A 22614-nucleotide genomic window follows, 5' to 3' on the forward strand; every position below is an offset into this window, starting at 1 on the left:
TGGGGTGTAGTCCATCTGGTCCACGTGACTTATCTACAGTACCTTCATACCTTTCAGCTTCCCTAGCATCTTCTCCTAAGTAATAGCAACTACACTCACTTCTGCCCCCAAACACACTAGAAAATGTGTTCACATTTTAGTCCATATCTGTACTTTAACTTCTAATTTAATCTTATACCATTCTTTATAACTGTTGAATGTTGTTGTTTTAATTGCATGTTGCACCAAATCACACCAAATTCCTAATACATGTAGATATATATGGTGAATAAAGATGATCCTTGAAAATAGCAGCAATGGCATGCAATGATTTTGAACCCCAGAAAGTTTTCTCCACCATTTATCGAGACCATAGTTGACTTTCTACCTCAGTATTTTCTTGCACTCAACTCTAAAGAATGAAGGGCAACTTTACACACTCATTCTAACCCACTATAGAAAACCCATAATTTGAATTGGTTTAGTAAATCTTTACTGCATTCCGTTTTTGGCAAGGTTATCTTTCCTTAGATAAAGAGACCAAAACTACACAAAATATTCCAGGGTGGTCTCAACAGGGGCACTGAGTCTTGTAGTAAGTCACAGATCTTAGAGAGGACCTTCGTGCTGAAGCCTAACCTGCAAATACATTATTCCACAGAGAAGTTCAGTTATTATAGATCCTTGTAAGTGTCTTGATGAGCTCTTCTACACCTTCTCCATATGGCATTTATGGCTGCCTGCAAGGTCTTCAGTATCAGAGTGGTGAATCTGTGGAATTCTCTGCTACAGGAAACAGTTGAGGCCGGTTCATTGGCTATATTTAAGAGGAAGTTAGATATGGCCCTTGTGGCTAAAGGGATCAGGGGGTATGGAGAGAAAGCAGGTACAGGGTTCTGAGTTGGATGATCAGCCATGATCATACTGAATGGCAGTGCAGGCTCGAAGGGCTGAATGGCCTACTCCTGCACCTATTTTCGATGTTTCGATGTTTCTATAAGACAGACATTGTTAGGTCCAAGCAAATTTCCACTGAAAGTCTATTTTCAGTATTAAATAGATCACTGAAGATGGAAGAAAAGCTTAGTCTTGAATAGTATATAAAGTTGCAATGTTGTACAAGATCCTGGCACTATCTTGTCTTTGTGAAGATTTGGTCTGTTTAAAGAAGAATTGCCACTTTTTAGACCACTGAAGTTGAACACTATGCTATAGATGAAAACTGGATGTTGCACTACTGCTACTGCATTTGGTGGTGTATTGAACTAGAGCCATGTTTCTAGAGCAAACTTGACCAAAAAGCCATCATCAATTCAGTCAACTAAATCAATGAACTATAATGTGAAAAGAAGCCCAATACTGACCCCCGCAGAACATCACTAATCACCCGCAGCCAACCAGAACAGACCCCCTTTATTCCCAGTGTATGCCTCCTGCCAATCCAGCTGATCTTCTATCCATGTATTTTTCCTGAAAAACCATGGCTCTTATCTTGTTAAGCAGCCTCATGTGTGGCACCTCGTCAAAGGCCTTTTGAAAATCTAAGAACACAACATCCATTGACTCTCCTTTGTCTATCCTGCTTGTTATTTCCTCAAAGAATTCCAACAAATTTGTCGGGCAAGATTTCCCCTTAAGGAAACCAAGCTAACTTTGGCCTACTTCATCATGTGTCTGCAAGTACCCAGAAAGTTCACCTTTAATAATGGACTCCAACACCTTCCCAAGCACTGAAGACCGGCTAACTAGTCTATAATTTCCTTTCTTCTGCCTCCCTCTCTTTTTAAAGAGTGGAGTGACATTTGCAATTTTCCATACCATCTGAACCATTCCAGAATTAAGTAATCTTGGCAGATCATTAAAATATGGTGCAAATGAAAAATTATTTTGACAATGGCTTTTTAGAACATTACAATGAAGGTAAGAGTACAAGCAAACTATTTCTACATATTAGGAAAAAAACCTCTCCAAGAGGTTGGAAATTTCATGTGTATTTAAGAACAACAAAAATTACTATTAGAGCAACTGAGAGATTATGGAAAACTGCTTGTTAATTGTGAATTAAAGCCAACTTCAGATTAGGCTAGTCAGAAGATCATTAAAGACTGGCTCGGACTTCTGAGAAAAAATGTCAGGCTCAAGTTGAAATTCAGAGCATGCTGCATGTTCATTGATTAGTTTGAATCAGGCAACATTTGCTTGTGATGCCTAACAAGCAGGTGTCTTTTGTACTGCATGGGGAAAACATACAGATGCAGCATTAAAAGAGGAAGATACCTTAGATGAATAACATGAAAGTAAGTTAGACCACAGGTCCAAATATTATCCATTCAGAGATCTGCAAGTAAGATTAGTCTTTGATGGCTTCTTTGACTCAAGATTTTCTTCATTGGAATTAAATACTTGCGCACTAATTTTCAGAAAGGATGATAAATCAAATGCAAGAACCTCATTGACCTTACTCAAATACATGATGTGACAGAGTGTTGTCTTTGGTTCTTGTGACAAATAGAGAGAGTGCAAAGGAGATTTACAAGGACGTTCCCTGGATTGGAGGGCGTACCTTGTGAGAATAGGTTGAATGAACTTGGCCTTTTCTCCTTAGAGCAATGGAAGATGAGAAGTGACCTGATAGAGGTGTATAAGATGACAAGGGGCATTATTGATTGTGTGGATAGCAATAGGCTTTTTCCCCCAGGGCTGAAATGGCCAACACGAGGGGGCATAGTTGTAAGGTGCGTGGAAATAGGTATCGAGGGGATGTCAGGACTAAGTTTTTCCGCACAGAGAGCGGTGGGTGCGTGGAATGCAGTGGCGGTGGTGGAAGTGGATAGAATAGGGTCTTTTAAGAGCCTCTTAGATAGGTACACAGAGCTTAGAAAAATAGAAGGCTATGCACTAGGGAAATTCTAGGCAGTTTCAAGGGTAGGTTACATGGTCGGCACAACATTGTGGGCTGAAGGGCCTGTAATGTGCTGTAAATTTCTATGTTCTATATGACAAAAATTTAATATTTTTTTATCAATAACATATAAAGTTTAAGTTCATTTATGGTGAAACACTAGGTTACTGCACAAAATGGCCCAATTATTCTGTCATAACCATGATAGGTCTGAAGTTATGATGTAATATGAATCTACGTGAGTGGCCAAGTTATTCAATTTCAATAGAATGCTGTGGACACTATTTGAATATTGATCTGCTTGGAAATTATATTTTAAGATTACAAAATCTATCATAATTTATTTTGCTATACTGAGATTTTGAAAAGAATTGTGCATTGATCTTATTCCAATTCAATGGTCTGGAAGCACATAGATCAGTCAAAGAAAGTGAGTAGAAGGTCAGTAGCGAAATGCAATGGAAAATTCAGTTAAGAACCTGAGACAAATCCAGCTCAAACTTAAGTTCAGCGCATAAAACTGAATGCAAATCTGTCTTCGGAAGACAGTTGTTAAACTGAAAAATATTACAAATGTTCATTATTTGCTTTGAACTGTAACATTTAATAGAAAATAAATTTCAAATTTTCCTAGGTTTGATGAAATGTATTCACTTGAAATTTAAATCTTCCTCTGCAATAATACTACCTAACCTGATACTTGTTTCCAGTATTTTCATTGTATATCCTAATTCCAAAAATTTCTGCTTTAGCCTTTTCATTCAATTGTGGTTAAGATGGCGCTACCGAACATGTGCAACAGCTTCCTGGTAGTCAAAAAACTAAGAAATCCGAAAAAAACCTCACTACATCACTGAAAGGACCTTTTCTGAGTTGTGTTAAATTATCGCTGCAAACAGTGAAGGCAAGGCGAGCTTGGGGTATGAATCGATGTAGATAGAGTTCCAATACCCATTCAGCTGGTCCGGGAGTGAGGTTGGATAGCTCTGGGCATCATAAGGAGAAGTTGTGGCCCAAGCAGAAGAGATTTGATTTCTATGCTCATACAACTGGCCCAGGTATGAGATTGGATCACTCTGGGTAACGAAATTTGGGCCCGGAACAAGTTGCTGAGCAGCATGGTCTGGGCCTGGAGCCTTTCGCAGCACCAGTGCCTGGGTCCTACTGCGAGGTACAATGTGCTGTTTAGACAATTTAAACACCTGCCCAGATCGGAGGCAAGAGCTGATTTCGCCTGCTCTCTGCGATCCTCACTCCTCTCTCTAAGGTGCGGAGCCTTTCGCTGTTCCATTTCTGGGTCAATTTAAACACCAGCCAGGTAGATTGAAAATACAGTGTGTCGGTCGGGACAAGAACAGATTTCTTGAACGCTCTCCGATGGTCACTCCTCTCTCTGTGGTGCTGAGGCTATGGAGACTGCCCCGGCTGCTGTACTCGATGCTCACTAATGTGATTAACTGATAATGAGGCTTTGGGCCTACTCTGGGGTTCAGAATGCTGTTGTTCACTTCAGTTGTTTGCATGACTTGTATTTTTTTTCTTTCTCTTGTGCATCAAGTGTTGGTCTTTTATTCTTATTTTTTCTTTAAATTGGTGTCTTTCAGGTTTCTTGCTTTGAGCTACCTGTGAGCAAACAAAACTCAAGGTTGTATAATTTATACATTTTTTGATAATAAATGTACTTGAACTTGAACAATAAATCTACTTAAAAGTTAATGTCATTCTTAAAAAATAATTCATCCAAGGACAAGGACATCACAATAAACATTCATCAATTGAGAGGCGATAATGGTGAAAGTCTATTTGGAAAGCTGCAGTCCATATGGTAAATGCTCTCCTTCTGTGCTATTAGGATCTTGAATTGATAATAAAGAAGAAATTGTATTCTATTTCCGAGTCCATAAAGTGTAGTCTTGAATTCACAAGTATAATATTCATTCAATTCAAGGAACATCAAGCAAAGGCACTGTATAATCCAAGAACCCAAAATATATTGGAGGATTTTCTGTATCTTTCTTCAACATTGGTCAGAAAAAATAAACTCCATTTTGTTGCAAGCAAGGATTCAACATTAAAAATGAGCATGCTGTTAAGGCATTCCAAGCTGCTGAGTCAGTGCAAATTACCTGGAATGAAAACTGACAGATGTGATAGTACAAAAAGTTCCCCTCCCCACATCACCTCCTGCATACCCAAATTAACATGACACATGAGGATAATGAGAGTTGTTTAAATTTCATTTGGTACTTAACCATGCCATGCTGCTAATTCTTTGGAAAGAAGTGCTACAACTGTAGACACAATTTGTGTTCAACTGTCAGTGGTTCACAAGCAATTAGTTCTAACTAGATTAACTGACAAATGTGGCACAAATTCTTCATACCATGTCAACAAAATACAGCCATTATGTAATCACTGTGTAATGATAGAAAGCTGGAACACAGTATGAACTGTAAGGATAGGCCCAATTTAGGCCCTAAATTTTAGGGAAATAAAGACAGCTTAAGTGAATGGGCAAGGATATAGGAGATGAAGTACAAAGTGGAGACAATGTGGTGTCACCCACATTTCAGCATCAGAATTAGATATTCATCTCACATGACATGAAATTTGTTTCTTTACAGCAACAGTACAATGCAAAGACAACATTGCAATAAATTACAAAAACTAATGCAAAAAAATAATAAGGCATTATTCATGTACTATTTAGAAATGTAATGGCGGTGAAGAAGCTCTTCCTGAATCATTGAGCATCCTGTAGTTCCTACCTGACAGTAGTAATGAGAAGGGGGCATTTCCCAGATGATGATGGATGCCACCTTAATGAAGCATCCCCTCCTGAAGATGTATGTCCTCAGCAGTGGGAGAGTTATGTCTGTGCTGAAGCTGGCTGAGTCTACAATCCTCTGCAGCCTCTTGTGGTCCTGTGCATCAGAGCCTCCATACCAGGCTGTGATGCAACCAGTCAGAATGCTCACCAACGTACATTTGTACTTCACCTTCCTTGGTCTCGTTGATGTTGTGTGCAAGGATATTGTTGCAAAACCACTCCACCAGCCAATCTATCTCACACCTGTATACCTCTTCATTACCTCCTCCATTTGAGATTTTACCCACAACAGTGATGCCATTTGTGAATAATTAGTGTTTGAACTGTGCTAAGCCACACAGTCATGAGAGGGGTAAGAGTAGAGCAATGGGCTAAGTATGCATCCTTGAGGTACACGTGTGTTGATTGCCAGTTAGGAGGAGACGTTAGCCCTGATTATCAATACTGAAGGGATGATGGCATTTGAACACTGAGCTGTAATAAACAGCAACCTGACATAGACTACATTAGATGGAGTGACAAATTTTGGATCATAAGGGATGGTCAAGAGTTAAAAAAGTATTTGAACTTAATTCCATGCTGTGCTGTTCTACAATATTGCAACCCAGGAATAAAACAGAGCAGGATTAAATTTGACTTGCACATACTTCAGTGAGTGATCATGTGTGAAATGGAAGTACAGGGAGTCACAGATTCATTAATATGAAGGTTGTACTGGAATCTGAGAATCATGGTTTTGTCCTTTCCAATCTTTAACTGGAGTAAAAAGCTAATAGAGGTCTAGGATTCAATACAGGATTGAAGTAAAAAAAAATGATTTTACAAATGCAAAACAGAAGGGTTAACAGTGAATCAGAATCAGGTTTATTATCACCGCCTTGTGAAGTGAAATTTGTTGACTTAGTAGCAAGCAGTTCAATGCAATACATAAAAGAGAAGAAAAAAAAATCTTTTTCAGTATATTTTATACAGTATACATATATTGAATAGATTAAAATTGTGCAAAAAACAGAAATACTATATATTAAAAAAGTGAGGTAGTATCCAACCCTCTGCAGCTTCTTTCAGTCCTGTGCAGTAGCCCACCCCTCCCCCTATACCAGACAGTGATGCAGCCTGTCAGAATCCTTTCCACCGTACATTTATAGAAGTTTTTGAGTGTATTTGTTGACATACCAAATCTCTTCAAACTCCTAATAAAGTATAGCTGCTGTCAAGCTTTCGTTATAACTGCCATCAATATGTTGGGACCAGGTTAGATCCTCAGAGATCTCAACACCCAGGAACTTGAAACTGCTCACTCTCTCCACTTCTGCTCCCTCTATGAGGATTGGTATGTGTTCCTTCATCTTACCCTTCCTGAAGTCCACAATTAACTCTTTTGTCTTACTGATGTTGAGTGCCAGGTTGTTGCTGCGACACCGCTCCACTACTTGGCGTATCTCATTCCTGCACACCCTCTTGTCACCACCTGAGATTCTACCAACAATGGTTGGTAGAATCAGCAACTTTATAGATGGTATTTGAGCTATGCCTAGCTACACAGTCATGGGTATATAGAGTAGAGCAGTGGGCTAAGCACACACCCCTGAGGTGCACCAGTGTTAATCGTCAGCGAGGAGTCGATTGTGGTCTTCCTTTTAGGAAGTCAAGGATCCAACTGCAGATGGAGGAACACAGGCCCAGGTTCTGCAATTTCTCAATCAGGATTGTGGGAGTGATGGTATTAAATAGTGATGCTATAGTTGATGAACAGCATCCTGATGTCGGTGTCTGTGTGGTCCAAGTGGTCTAAAGCCATTGAGATTGCATCTGCCATTGACCTATTGTGGCGATAGGCAAATTGCAATGGGTCCAGGTCCTTGCTGAGGCAGGGGTTCGGTCTAGTCACGACCAACCTCTCAAAGCATTTCATCACTGTCGATGTGAGTGCTACCGGGCAATAGTCATTAAGGCAGCTCACGTTATTCTTCTTAGGCACTGGTATAATTGTTGCCTTTTTGAAGCAAGTGGGAACTTCTGCCCGTATCAGTGAGAGGTTGAAAATGTCCTTGAATACCCTTGTCAGTTTGTTGGCACAGGTCTTCAGACTCTTACCAGGTACTCCATCGGGATTTTCCGCCTTGCGAGGGTTCTCTCTCTTTAAAGACAGCCTAACACCGGCCTCTGAGACAGAGATCACAGGATCATCAGGTGCAACAGGGATCTCCACAGCTGTAGTTGTATTTTCCCTTTCAAAGCGTGCATAGAAGGCATTGAGTTCATCTGGTAGTGAAGCATCGCTGCCATTCATGTTATTGGGTTTCACTTTGTCGGAAGCAATGTCTTGCAAGCCATGCCAAAGTTGTCGTGCATCCGATGTCGCCTCCCAAACTCGTTCAAAATTGTCTCTTCGCCCTTGAAATAGCCCTCCGCAGATTATAACTGGTTTTCTGGTACAGACCTGGATCACCAGACTTGACTGCCATAGATCTAGCCTTCAGCAGATGACGTACCTCCTGGTTCATCCACGGCTTTTGGTTTGGGAATGTGCAGCAAGCTTTTGTTGGCACACACTCATCCACACAGGTTTTAATGAAGTGGGTAACAACTGCAACGTACTCATCCAGGTTTGAAGATGAATCCCTGAATACAGTCCAGTCCACTGATTCAAAGCGGTCCTGTAGGTGTTCCTGTGCTTCCCTTGTCCATACCTTCTTGGTTCTCACTACTGGTGCTGCAGTCTTCAGTCTCTGCATATACTCAGGTAGCAGAAGTACAGACAGGTGATCAGACTTCCAGAAGTGAGGGCGTGAAATAGCATGGTAGACATTCTTGATGGTGGTGTAGCAAAGGTCCAGTGTGTTGTTTCCTCTGGTATTGCAAGTAATCTATTGATGGTAATTGCTTAGTGATGTTTTCAGACTGGCCATGTTAAAATCTCCCAAAACGATGGTGAAGGCGTTAGGATGCGCTGTTTCGTGCATGTTGATCCCATTGCTCAGATCATCTAAAGCCTGACTGACATTGGCCTGAGGCGGAATGTATACTACCAAAATGACCCTGGAGAACTCCTGTGTTAGGTAGAAAGGAGGGCACTCAACTGTCAGAATTGGGACAGCACTGATATATTTGTGCACCAAGAAGAGTTGATCATGAGGCATACTCCTCCACCTCTGTTTTTAAGAGACTCTATAGATCTATCCTGACGGTGTTTTGTAAACCCGTCAATCTGAATCGCTGCATCTGGTACGGAAGGGGTTAACCAGGATTCCGTGAAACAAAGGACACACGTGGTCCTAATGTCCCTCTGATTCAGCACCCTAGCTCTGAGATCATCAATTTTATTCACCACAGATTGCACGTTTGCCAGCAAGATAGTCGGTATTGGGAGTTTAAAACCCCATTCCCTTAAACACACTTGTAACCCCGATCTGCTGCCATGCTTCTTCCATAGGCACTTCCATCCACAGTCAGAGTTGATTCCATCAGTTTTCAGCAGCAATAGTTCACTTAAACGCATTAAGACATCTTTGTTGACTGTATTGACCTTGGAAGCAGTTGTGCATTTTAGCTGTATCAGGCTGAAACGAGAATATTTAATCGTATCCTTTGAGAGTACTGCTGCTACTCAAGTCACTGGAAGTTCTAGCTATCTGGTAATATAGAGGTCTTAATCTTTTCTATCCATTAATAAAATCTCACTAATGCATGATTCCAGAAGAGTCAGGGCCAAGTATAAACTTATCGGGGACAATTCAGGTAATAGGGGTGAAGTTAGGTAATTTAATTCAAATTTAAGCACTGCAAGAAATAATTTTCACTTTACAATGATGTCAAAGTTACATTACAGTTATGAGTCAATCCAGACTATTGGAAAGAAACAGTAGCAGGGGAGGGGGTAGAAGTCTCCCTGGAGTTGTATTAGACCTCACTGCATATAATGCTACTTCAGTATGACACTACATTGCATTTACAAGGAGCCCCAAGGAATTCTGTCCACCTCTTCACCAATTTTCAAATCTACCTGGAGTTAATTAAAATGTTTACAGAGTATGTAAGCTGCAAACTACGTGCTTTAATTATTTTTTTTAAAAGTCCTGACACTTTTATCTATGTGCATGGATATTTTTTCCTTTGAGGCAAAAATTAAAGTTTGAATCTTGCCATAGCTGAACCACCATGTTATGAAGCACCTGTATCCTTTAGTAATTGGCTACTGGCAGAAAGCCGAGAGCAGAACTGAATAGTTTTTGTTAAGCTCAGCATGTGCTGGGATCCTTCAAGCAGTCAGTAACAGAGGCACTGTTGACTTGTATTTGAGCGTGCGAAGTGCAATTTTGAAGTCTGTGGGCATCACAAAATTTAATACAGTAAATAGGGAACAGGAAAGTAACAGACACCAAGAATACTTAACAACTGAATTGGTTTAACATGACATAGGGAATGATTTCAGTATGTAGATAGATTGAAAAAGCTAACATTATTTTCAGAAGGGAATACAGAACACAAAAGAATGACCTAACAGAGATATTCAAAATAGGATTTTCGAAAGGATAGAGATACTTGAAAGAATTTGGGGATCAAGGATTGCTAGCTTGAGGCCATAGATTTATAACTGGTGCAAGGGTTAGAAGGAAATTGGGAACTTTTTTTTAAAACAAGGAGTGCAGGCTGTCCAGCTCTGTAACCCACCATGTGAAAGATCGTTGGATACAGGTTCAATAGAAAATTGCTAAAGATATTTAATTGAAAATTACTACTTTGGGGTAAATTGTTGTGGTATGGGGCTAACTGGACAGCTCTTTCCAAGTGTTAGAATAGGATCAATGAAGGGAGGGGCTTCCTTCTATGTTGTAAGAACTTGTGGTTATTTACCTCATGCCCTTAATTTGGAGATACTGAAGATACAAGAGAGAAACCGAGGAAATTCATTTTTAGAATAATGTTTATATCTTGTTTATGTTTATCCATAGGGTCACCCCAGTTTTACCCTGTCAGAGATATCCCCCTTCGCTAACCCTCGTTGCATCTTAAGCTTCTTCCGCCTCTTTCCCCGCTACAATGGATAAATTGTTTCATCCTCCTTTAACATAATGTACAAAAATTAATCATTAAATAAGTGATGAAAGAGTAAACCTGCAAATATACAAAGTACATCCTGAGTGACTGCACACTTTGTGCATATTACATTTCAATTAATGTCTTTGCAATTGTTTGCCTGGATAAAATGATTAACTTGGAAACAGAGGGAAAAAAACCAATATTAATGAAACGCAGGAAACAAATTTTTGAAATCACTTTTTAGTTTTATGTATAAAGCTTCACAAAAACACTTTTTCTCCAAGTAGATATTATTATCTTAACTACATATTTTCAGTACAACCAACCTTTCTGAAAACAGCTTTCTAAAACAATTTCATAAAAATATTTTTGACACCTTTGAAAACATAGTGCATGTAAAAACATCAAGAATATTTGTAATTGATTATTTTCACAGCAGCCCTTGAAAGGTATAGATAATATAGTAAGAACAGAGACAAACAGGGAGAATCTCCTCAATTATCAACTAAATACTGTGCTAGATGAAAACATGTATTTTATGGTATAGTAGTATGTCATAACAGGTGGAAGGGAAAAAACTATCCAACATACATGGTCTCAACCATCATCAAGTGTATCTACTGAAAAGAATTTTTATATCAATCGCTTAAGGATAGGACTGAACCTGGCTGATATGCTCTGTACATCTGATCATCTTTTTACACATATGAATGGTAATTTTGATTAGGTTCTTGAATCTTTTTCACATCTGCTCTCAGAGATAGTGTCAACATCTTTGGAAAGAGGAGAGCAAGAAAACTGGCAAAGAACAGAGAAAAATGTTGATAGATGCTGAAGCATTTGACTATTAATATAGCTTAATATATTTGAAACTAATATTGAAATTAAAATAAAAACCTGAAATGCTTGCATTTCAGATGCTAAATCCATGTATCTCACAGAATTATGCCCATGCAAATCATGAAACATTTTTGCACAATTTCTACTCAAATTAATTTATTCTATTAAAATATTCAATTGACTTTATAATAATCTGTTCTGTAGTTTCACTTATTTACATAAACAGAAAATATATTACATATTAGAATACCAAATTACTGTTTACTGCTTTACTATTTAGTAAAGTTATATATATGGCCAAGGCTGCATGCTATTTAGTAACACTATGAAAAACTCCCTAATTTAGTATTGGATAGTTACAAAGGGCACACAGCATTCAGGTTCATTGGGCTTGATATACAACTTTCTATTCATTGTTGAAAAGCAGCTTCCAGAAACAGGCACCAATTCTTCTATATTTCAAAATCTGTAGTTTTTAATGTTCCATTTTAATATGTGAAGCAATTTTTAACAACTCATTGGAAATTGTAATATATGGTTCACAGCAGATACTTCTCCTTGACTAAAGGCTCATTTCTCTTATTTGATAATTGCTGCAATTCTTTCCCCTAACCTAACCTAGTCCTGATACATTTTAGCCAGCAATTAACCTACAAATTACTGATAAACAATTACCTTGTTATTTAACACATTGATGTCCATGGAACTTGAGGTGCCTACTCTAGGTGGACCAGGTCTCAGATGCATACATGCGTATAGGTTTGCTGCTGTCCAGCTAACCATGATTTTTTGTGGATTCTGTATACTTCTGACATTTTGGACTATCTGCACTGGGTACCCCAAGTCTTTGGAAAAATACCATCAATGCAATATCTGCAAATTATTTAAAATTTAGTGGATAGATAAGCATAATAACACAATAACAAAACTTACAACATTCAATTATAATTTCCTTATAATTACTTATTATAAAGTCAATTATATTTACTTATAATTTATTACAGAAATGTAAAAGATAAAGAAATTATGTTTTGTAGAACAATACTGAAAGAATTAAACAGTAGTTAGCTAATTCAAGTATAATCCTCGAATATTGCCTTGATCAACAGTTGTACAAAATATACCGGTAGGTTCTTTTCTTGGATTGGTGCAAAATACAAAGCTTTCACTACATGCTTATTGTTTCAGTTTCCCCAATTCTATTTAAAGTCACGGATCTTTATCATAATAGGTTATCATATAAGCGGCTTGATACTACCCCACAATTTCTCATACAAATTGCTGTCAATATTTTGGGGAAATGCTAAATATCAGTTCTTAACAAATTTAACTGTAACCATTTGCAAATACAGAATGGAACTTGAGCAGTATTCAAGCATGCAAACAATGTCACTGTTCCTCACTCACTAGTTACTTAAATATAAACAGTGTAAATTTGATAAATCAAAAAGTATTTGTAAGAAGCTAATGATAATTTCACTAGCATCTCCAAGGGCATGTATAATCATAACCTTCTTATTAACAATACTTGAAGTGCATTGTGGATGAAGCTTCTTGGCTCTTCTAACCTCACACCATGCCACACGAGTTACATGCAACTGAAGAGGATGAGGAAAGGTCTACTCTAACTTATACTCATAAAAGGCCTATATGAAATAATTTATACAGTTTCAACTCAGTTTCTAGATGAATGCAAAACAGAAAATTGCATCAAACTTTATCTTTTTACTTCCAGTTATTCACTGAAAATGAAGAGCTTCACTAGTTTTGACGGAAGTCCTGTTGCTTGTCTCCTGTTTGTTTTAAGATGTTTAATTAGCTGTGACAACCTAGTGAGATGGCTTGATAAAATATGAAAAGATTTACTTTTACAGAATAAGTTTTGCAACAGACTAACGTTATAAACAGATATAAAATTATTTAACTGTAAATAAATAATATGCAATATTGTAAAATAGTATTTATTAAATAGTATAGCTTGTTTGTAGCTAATGGAGATTTAATTTACACTTTACTCCTAAAAGACATCCAGTATTTGAAAATAGCTACACTCAGGAAAATAATAGCCAGGACAAAATTTAAAAATAATATGCCAAAACATCTGCAACAATATACCAAAGTATGCTTCCCACCTAACATACATTAGGTTAGCCATTGTACCTTACTGTAATGGTTGAAAATGGTGTCAAAATGGTTGCTGTGATGTGTCTAGTGTGGTAGTGTAGTATGTAGTGCTTGTCGTCCTCACTTTCAGCTTCCACCGCTGGCTAGCAGTCTTGCAAAAAGGAGAGCTGAATGTGCAAGTCTATCCCTGCCAGTACATAGCCTCTCCAACAGCAAGCCTCACTGCTCCTGAACCAGATCCCCAGTTTTGGGTATTAAGTAGCCTCACTGTCTTGTGAGCAGCCTTGGGAGAGACGAAGGCTATGGGAGCAAACCCAGACAGCAAATATGGAGTTGAGCCCCTAAGGAGCCTGGACGTAAATGAACAACCTTCCAGCACCTCCTGCAGCCAAGCTGGTGCAAAATGTATTGCTTCATTAGTGTAGTCCAAAGGAAAACCTGTGAGGCCGAGAGGGAGATCTTGATGACTGGGCATCTCAGGACCCATATACACTCTGTCCAGGCTTGTGATGATGATCATCATCATCACCCATCGTCTTTCGAGACAGACGGATACCAACCACCACCACCACCAATGGTTGAAAATAATGGTCTTTTATTACTTTCTCAAGATTAACTTGAGATGGAAATAATTGATGGCCTTATCAGCAACATTTTATCATATTTGCCTGAATTATGTTGAATTATTATCCTTCACCATCCAAAAAGGTAGCAAGAATGTTACCTCATTCTATGCAGTGTCTCCTGATGTCTAATCAATTGCCATTTAGAAGCATCAAGAATATTATTTTTCGAAACAAAGCTTCATCAGCTGGCATTTAGCCTTAGAAATAAGCTTTTGGATGATTTTGTTTTGCATGCTCCACCATGAGAAAGTTGTTCCCATATATGCCCATCGGATTTGAATGTTTTAGACAAACTGATCAGCCAGAAGCAGTTTTAAAATAAGGAAATATTATTTTCTAATTATGTTTGATCTGGGCTTCGGAAGAATCAAGCCAAAATCCCAGTCTCAAAAGTGGTTTCCGACTTGACTATGAAAGAAACTATTTAATATTATGCAGTAGTCCCATTTTTGGAATATAAACTATGGTTACATGATCATGTCTAGCTCACAGCAGCATATAAATGATAACAAAGCCGTACCATTGAGAGATCAAAAATTTCTACTTTTAGACTGCTTTCCTGTCCCATAATTTTGTAGTCTAGTCAATAAATGCAGAGGAAATTTCAGAAAAAAGATAGCACCTCACTTGCATGTCCTTATACTGTCTTCACTCTGATGCCTGCCTTTTCTGACTCCAGATTCCATCTGCAGCTATGCATGTCTTTTCTTCTCTTTTGCATTTTTCCTCTCCCAAATAACTTGGCCCTCTTCCTGCAGTTTGTATGAAAGTACTTTAATTTTTTCTCTATAGGGAGAAGCGCTGTCAACGTTTCGGGCCGAGACCCTTCGTCAGGACTGATGAAGGGTTTCGGCCTGAAACGTCGACAGCGCTTCTCCCTATAGATACTGCCTGGCCTGCTGCGTTCCACCAGCATTTTGTGTGTGTTGCTTGAATTTCTAACATCTGCAGATTTCCTCGTGTTTAATTTTTTTTCAGCAGTTTATAAAACTGGTCAGAGTAGAACAAAATTTCTTTGCATACACAAACCCTAAAAAATATATATTTAACTTCAAATCTATCTTTTTAACTTTCAAAGCTGTCTGAAGATGCTAACTGGTCAAATACTAAAATAATCAATCCATTCTGTGAAAGTGGATATCACTGTACACGATCAGTCAGGTTCTTTAATCTAAAATGGATTTAGTTAAACTGTGGCTGAAAATATCAAGCTCAAACATTTGGCCAAAACTATGAGCTCTTCAAATACACTATAACAACAGCAATAAAAGTATAAAATTCAATTTGCATTTTGTTTTCAGTTTGTCTTCATTCTGAGTTTAGAAATTACTGTTGTTTAAAAAGAGGTAACTTTGAAAGGAAAATCCAAAAATATTTTGAGCAAATGCAGAGGTCCAATTAGAGCAACGAGTATCCAGATGCAGTACTTTAAATATAAGTGCTGAAAAAATGCAGTAAGAGGAAGTGAAGGTGGACAGTAAAGTAGTAAATACCAACACAGGATTATTTTCAAAATGCAGATCTCTGCTCGTGTTCTGCATCTTTGCATATGAAAATCTGCTGTTGAATTAGGGTCAGGAACCAGGGGAAAACTAAATTAGAGAATAGAAATATCCAGTTTCTGTTTTAGAGCTACAAATTTCTAATAAAAATGACAAAAAGCAGATGTGACCATGCATAGTAATAACAAAATATAATATTTCCATCCCTCTGCCAACGTTGGCCATCCACAAGTAGTAACGTGTAATTACAGGAGATAAGCTCATGTTATGAGCTTCTACAACAGAAAAATGGTAAAAATAAATTCAGGCATAGATTTTGATTTTTGGTTCTACAAAAGGAGGCAGGCAATTGAAACTGAAGGAATTGACTTTCAGCAGCACATTGTCACTACTTTTTAATGAATTAGGGCTGCTGACTGGGAACAAACTTATGGATAATTCATTAGTTCAGTTTAGGAAGCCTCCAAATGAGGTTAAAGAATATTTATTCTACTTCAGGGAAATTATGGGAATTATACCCACACAGGCAAACAGCACCCAGCTGATTCAAGGGCATCTCTTCTTAACAATATTGGAATCTGATTTCACAGATCTTTGCATTGACTGAAGTGTCCCAATTAATCCAGCTACCATTGATGAAAATGGGCTCAATCTTGTCAAAGTGTCAAAGTTATCAACATGTTTTTAGTACCAGCTGTTGAAATAGTGGATTTGCCTCAGCTTTAACCCAGTCACATTCTTAGCATCATGAGCTGATACATTCAAGCAAAAGAGAATTTCCTAAACCACTGCACTTGTCTATCTTCACTGGATGCTATTAATCTCTAGCTGGCTTTTTGGAGAATACTAGTCAAAAACCACTTTCTGCACCGACATGCTGGCAAAACTAGTGCCTAAAAATTCAATCCTGTTAGCAATTTCTTTCTCTGCATTAGTAACTGAAAATTATTAATTTCTCCCGAGTGAAACATGAAACTGTTTCTGGGTTGTTTCTCATTGTTCTGGGATTTCCTGGTGTGGCTCCCTCATGCACCTCAAAGCAATTCCAATGACAAAGGTACATGGGACAACATCATTCTCCATGTAATCCTCATTTTAGGGTATTGTAGGATAACTCAGACATGCTGTCTCAGGAGCAGCTAACATTAAGCAACCAACTCTGATTACCAATGTTCACACCTTTGAGCCCAGTTTCCCATGCCTTAGCCACAGCATATGTTTAATTAAGCACATTGTGGATAGACATCCTTAATCCTACCTAGTAAGGGCATACAGGGTATAGATTTCTGATGCATTGACCAGAAATGAAGAATGCAGCAAATCATTGGCTTTCCACTACTGTGCCCATTTAGCAGATGCTTATCTAAGCAAACATTTGTTGATTAGAAATGGCTATAGCAATTAGCATAATTTATGAATCACTGGTAGATGCTGATGAGAACATGCTGATCTCACTGTGCAGCACTTAGCTTATACTGATAGGTTACTGCAAGTGAGAGTAACAATGGTGAAGCATATATTTGAACTGCCTTTAAAATTTCTGGCATAGTCTCTTGTAGTACTTTTTTTTGTACTTGATGCTTTGTTGCATCCCCTGTGAGCATTTTCATAGCACATATTTTGTTTTAAATCCGTCCTGAGAGGTATAGCCTATGCTATTATTTTGCAGAGGTTCATTGCCAATCCTGAGAACAATTTCATTTAAGGTATATAGGGAATGAAAACAAGTTGATGAATTAATAAACTATTGAACATCAAAAAGTTCCTTGAAAACTGTTGATTTTCTATAAAACTGAGGTCAGAGACCTGAAATGAAAACAATTCGCTGAATGGAATAAAGTGTTGGACAGTATCAGGATATCCTTAAGTGCTTTACAATTAAGTATTTTTGAAATACAGTCACTGTTATAATGAAGGAAGAACCACTGGCAACACTGGCACAAGTTCACACAAACAGCAGCTTGGCAAAGTCTTCATTAATCTGTTTAGTGTTACTTACTTTGGGAATAATATTGGTCAGGACACAGGAATAAATGTACTTTTAAAAACAGTGCCACATGTTCCTTTCATGTTTACCTGAGAAAACAGTTAGGCCATTCGTTTAATATCTTATTTGAAAAATGGCATTTCCAAGTTGTGATGTTTATTCCAAAGCTACTTGGAGTGTCAGTTTACAGACTTTTGCGCACAGATCTTTTGAATGACACTTAAATCCACGATCTACTGAGTAGGAGCCACAAACAAGTACTTGATAAGTAATACATGTGAAAAATTAAAACTGTGTCCCTAACTTTCAATTTTGCATTTTCACATGTGTTCTGGCCTCAAGGTGCAGTTCGTTTTTTACGAACATCACTTCCCGTACGCAAGCTGTGAGAGTTAATTTGGATTTCGTTTTGAAACACACAGTGGAAAGACATCTATCTTCATCCTCTCTTTATTTGCCCTTGAAATGGCAATATTTGAGAGTCATAAGTTATGTTAATATTGGTAAACATTTAGTAGATATATTTATCATTAAGGTATCGCTGCACTACGAGTTACTCTTGTTTACACAACATAATTATAGAGTGTTATGTGTACTTATTACCTTGGTTAACACTAATTGAGAGAATAATCTACAGTATTAGTATATTCAGGTGTGCAACAATTCTATATCGAATTTAACACATATTTTATTTAACTTTCTGCAGTTTCACAAGTAAGATCGCATTTCAGAATCCTGAAGGAGCTTCCATCTCAAGTGACTTTTGAGAAGGCGTTTGGCCCACTGCATAGCTTTGTATATCTGCACTGAGAGGGCAGCAGAACGTGCATGAACATTAAATCATCTGGGTTATCATTCCATAACTTCTGGGAGATGCAATCGGAATAATTTAACCTGGCAAAGTAAAACTTAAAAATAGATACCACAGGAAGATAGTCTTAATTAAGAATAATCATGATTAATTATATAAAATATTAGAGACAAAGATTATACAGAAACAAAATGCACCTAAATGTTAGATTTTGACAGTTAGGATTGACAAGAATTAGCTCTGATGGATTGAATGTCCATTTTCATTCATCCCTAGTGTATATTATGGGACTACAGTAAGTTTACATTTAATTAAAGCTGTCATAAGCCCACCATAAATTGATCTGTGAGAAACAAGCAGATGAACGGCAGATAAAGGAGTGTGCCAAATGGATAATGGGAAATTAGGTAGAGTGCGAATGATAGAAAGTCAGTCTGGAAAAGTGAACACACAAAGTAATTTTCCCCATAAGCTTAAAATTTCCAATCACAAAAATATTGTGATTAATCAAATCCATTACATATGGAACAGCACTGCACACTACAAATGTAACACAAAAACTACATTTAGATTTCAAATGAAGTGCCTCGTTTGTTTTTAGAAATAGAAACTAGAAAAACGACTAACAATTTGAAAGAATCTGGTTTCAGTTGTATATTAACCTCAGTGGAATCCTAGAAAGCACATTTCAGGAATGATTTACATGAAGTACACTCTAATTTTTTTCACATAGCTTCAGAAAAAAGATACCTTGCCATTGGAAAAAATCATAATAGAGCAATTTTGTGATCATTTCTAGGTGTCTTAACATGCATTAGGAAATTTCACTCCTGACTTCATTTACGTTAGCAACTTTCTTGCAGAATGAAATTCCTCTAAATTATATAAACCATAATACAATGCCAAAAATTCAAATCCAGTGAGATGTTCGATTGGTTTTCTGTAAAATTCTTTTTATTCATTCACTAAATATCATGCTTTACTAACCCCATTTCACTTGAAGCAGCACTTAGAAAGCCAACAAATTGCATTCTTGACTTCACCAGGATCTGTGAGTTGTTTTCAATTTTAAATACAGCTTATGACTGTACCTTTGCTTGTGAAGGTCGTTCTCAGCTTCTGAGGCTCATGATCATTACAGACTGCTGCTGATTTCTACCACATTACATTTTAATGCTCACTATTGCAAAAAGAGCTCATTCAAACACCACATTCAGGAAGAGAAGACTTCATCATTTCCTCCCATTCAGAAGGGCACATAGAACCAGGCATTCAATGATTACATTCATGTGTAGCAGATTTCTGACAGAAATCTCCATGACAACTTCTGATCAGCAACACCTAGCCAAAACACTGTAAAGTGTCTATGGTCACAACACACAAAAGAATATGCTTTTGCTGACACTGTTCTTTATCAATCTATTCAGGCACTACTAATCTGCCAGGAACAAGCTCCCAACACTCCATTCACCTGTTACCAAATGCCCTCATTATTGACATTATTACAGCATTCACTCTATAATTGAAAGAATTCATATGAAATTCTCACATGCCCATCCATTAGTTGGCTGCAGTGATCATAGCTGTGAGGTTAATATAGGTAGCTGTGAGAACTTTTAATAGATCATTACTGTACGCCACATTGAAACAACGCAGTCCAGCATTACACAGAGAAACCTGAGAATGCTGTTTTATTTTAATCTTGCAACTAAAGACCATGCTCCTTATAGGATTTTGTCAAATAGAATCAGGGCCAGTTAAAAATACTATTCTAAATCTATTAGAAGACACTACGACTTAGGCCAAGACTATTCCATTTGCAGTTTGTTCAAGTGCCATCCTTTAAAATCTTAGTTAAGTTCTGATCCCAGAAAAAATTAGCTTGATCAAGTAACAATATATAATTCTATATGTATTGATACCTAAATGCATTTGTCTTTAAGTGCTTTAATTTTTCTATGTTTTGAGCTCTGCATTCATGTGGTTTCTGGTCTACAATCATTAACGCATAAGTATTAATATTCAGACAACATTGATGATTATACTAAATGGCACATTGTTCACAATAGTTTTCTATGGTACCAGAATTTTCCCACCTTTTCAGAATTGCAACTTAACTGAAAAATTGAATTATAATACACTTGCACTGGAGCTGGAAGCTAAAATTAAATTACATCGACCCAGAGGAGGTGCAAAGAGAACAGAAGTTAAAAACGCTTTCAAAATGCTAATTGCTTTATCAAAAATAAATCACCATAAGTGCATATGATGCATCACTAGGAATGCTCAATCTGTAGTGACCAGCTACAAGCTGTGCAACATAATTCAACAGCTCCTCCTCCACCTCTAGATGGAGCTTTATAAATTTCACTTCACTACTGCTCAACCACCATTAAGTAGATTCTCGGAATTCACAATCCAGTCTTAATGGATTTTTTAGTCTGGGTGCCTTCACAGGCTATACACATTTATAATAGAATGATAAAATTCATATGACAATTTCAATGTTATTATTAATTGACACATATTTTCTTAACAACCTCAACCAGTTCCAAATGTGACCTCATATTTGAGTCAAGAGCTTGAAAACGCAAATATATTGATTTTAAGCATACACCTAGTTGCATAATATTCTCATTTCCATAACTTCTGTTTCATGATTATGCTCATTTTCTTTCCAATTAATGCTACAACTGCTGTAGAAACAAGTCAGAACCTGATCTCAATGCTGTGATAGACTAATAAACTCAAATTATCATTGATCATTGTAGCAGAACTGTTCTAAATAACAATGACCACTATAAAATGAACATGTCATACAATTTTATGGAATAAAATTATAAAAGCACAATGCCGTTATATAACTCTGGTCACTGCTACAATAAAGCAGAAAAAGTCATTAAAAATGTCCTTTACAAACACATTATGTCATTTAACCATAACTGATAAGTCTTTAGTTACTCAACTTCAATCAGCATTAAATTAAAACTGTTGTGAACATGAGAGAAACAGCTGTGAAAATTATCTTTCACATTTCATTATATTCAACACTTGGCGCTTCACCCCATTGTGCAGTAATATACCTGAAAACTGAAATTACATAAAATTTCTTCAGAGGAGGCAAGCAGAAAAGTGGTGAATTTAAAAAATGTTGTAGTGAACCAATTAAAATATTGATAGTCTTGATCACAATCAATGACAGTGAAAACAGTTTAATTACAAAAGTACAGCCTATACACAAAGTAGCCATGTTTGTTCTGTGATCTGGGCAGTACGATTCATTCATCCCCCATAAAATACATGAACGGAAGAAAAGAGAAGTCATGAATAAAAGATCAGAGGAACAAATGTAGGGCATACTGAATGAATGAAAGAAGACTAAAAAAAATTAAGTATTTAGTAGGAATCAGTAAATTCACAAAATTATTTTAAAATCTAATAGTATAAGTCCTTTGCTGAAATACCTAAAAAAAACTGTCTATGAATACAAATGGACAACTCATTTTTAAATCTATGAAATGCTCACCAATTAGCTAGTCAATCAGAAAATCGTGTTCAAAAGCTGTAAATTGTTGCCTTGTATAATTGTACAACCTCTACAGTTATAAAGGTATTCTAACACACACATTGACAAACACTTGAATTGTTCAACTCTATAGAGCTTCAATAATTTGCCTGAAATTAGCATATTACATAAGGTTATTGCACAGCAATTTTTCTACTCATCTTCTATCAATGTAAGTGTGAACAATCTGTTCGAGGTTTTGCTTCTCTCTCAAAATGGGATTGCAATACCTTTAGATTTTGCTGGTCGATATGTTCTCAATAAGTTGCCAATTATGGCAAAGATTTTTTTTAAAGTATGTGCAATGTGCTCTTTAAAAAATCCTGAAATAAATAGTCTATAAAAATAGCACAAGTTGCAAGCTACTAAAAGTGAAATTATTCAGGATATATCAATCTATTTTGT

General features: G+C 37.1%; 1 protein-coding gene across 15 annotated transcripts in view; it reads right to left on the minus strand.

Annotated features, from left to right (window-relative positions):
• hdac5 (histone deacetylase 5) overlaps window positions 1-22614 on the minus strand; it is a 321402-nt gene that overhangs the window by 125677 nt on the left and 173111 nt on the right. The window lies entirely within an intron of this gene.

The sequence above is a fragment of the Hemitrygon akajei genome, chromosome 18, assembly GCF_048418815.1.
Source record: "Hemitrygon akajei chromosome 18, sHemAka1.3, whole genome shotgun sequence".
Taxonomy (NCBI): domain Eukaryota; kingdom Metazoa; phylum Chordata; class Chondrichthyes; order Myliobatiformes; family Dasyatidae; genus Hemitrygon; species Hemitrygon akajei.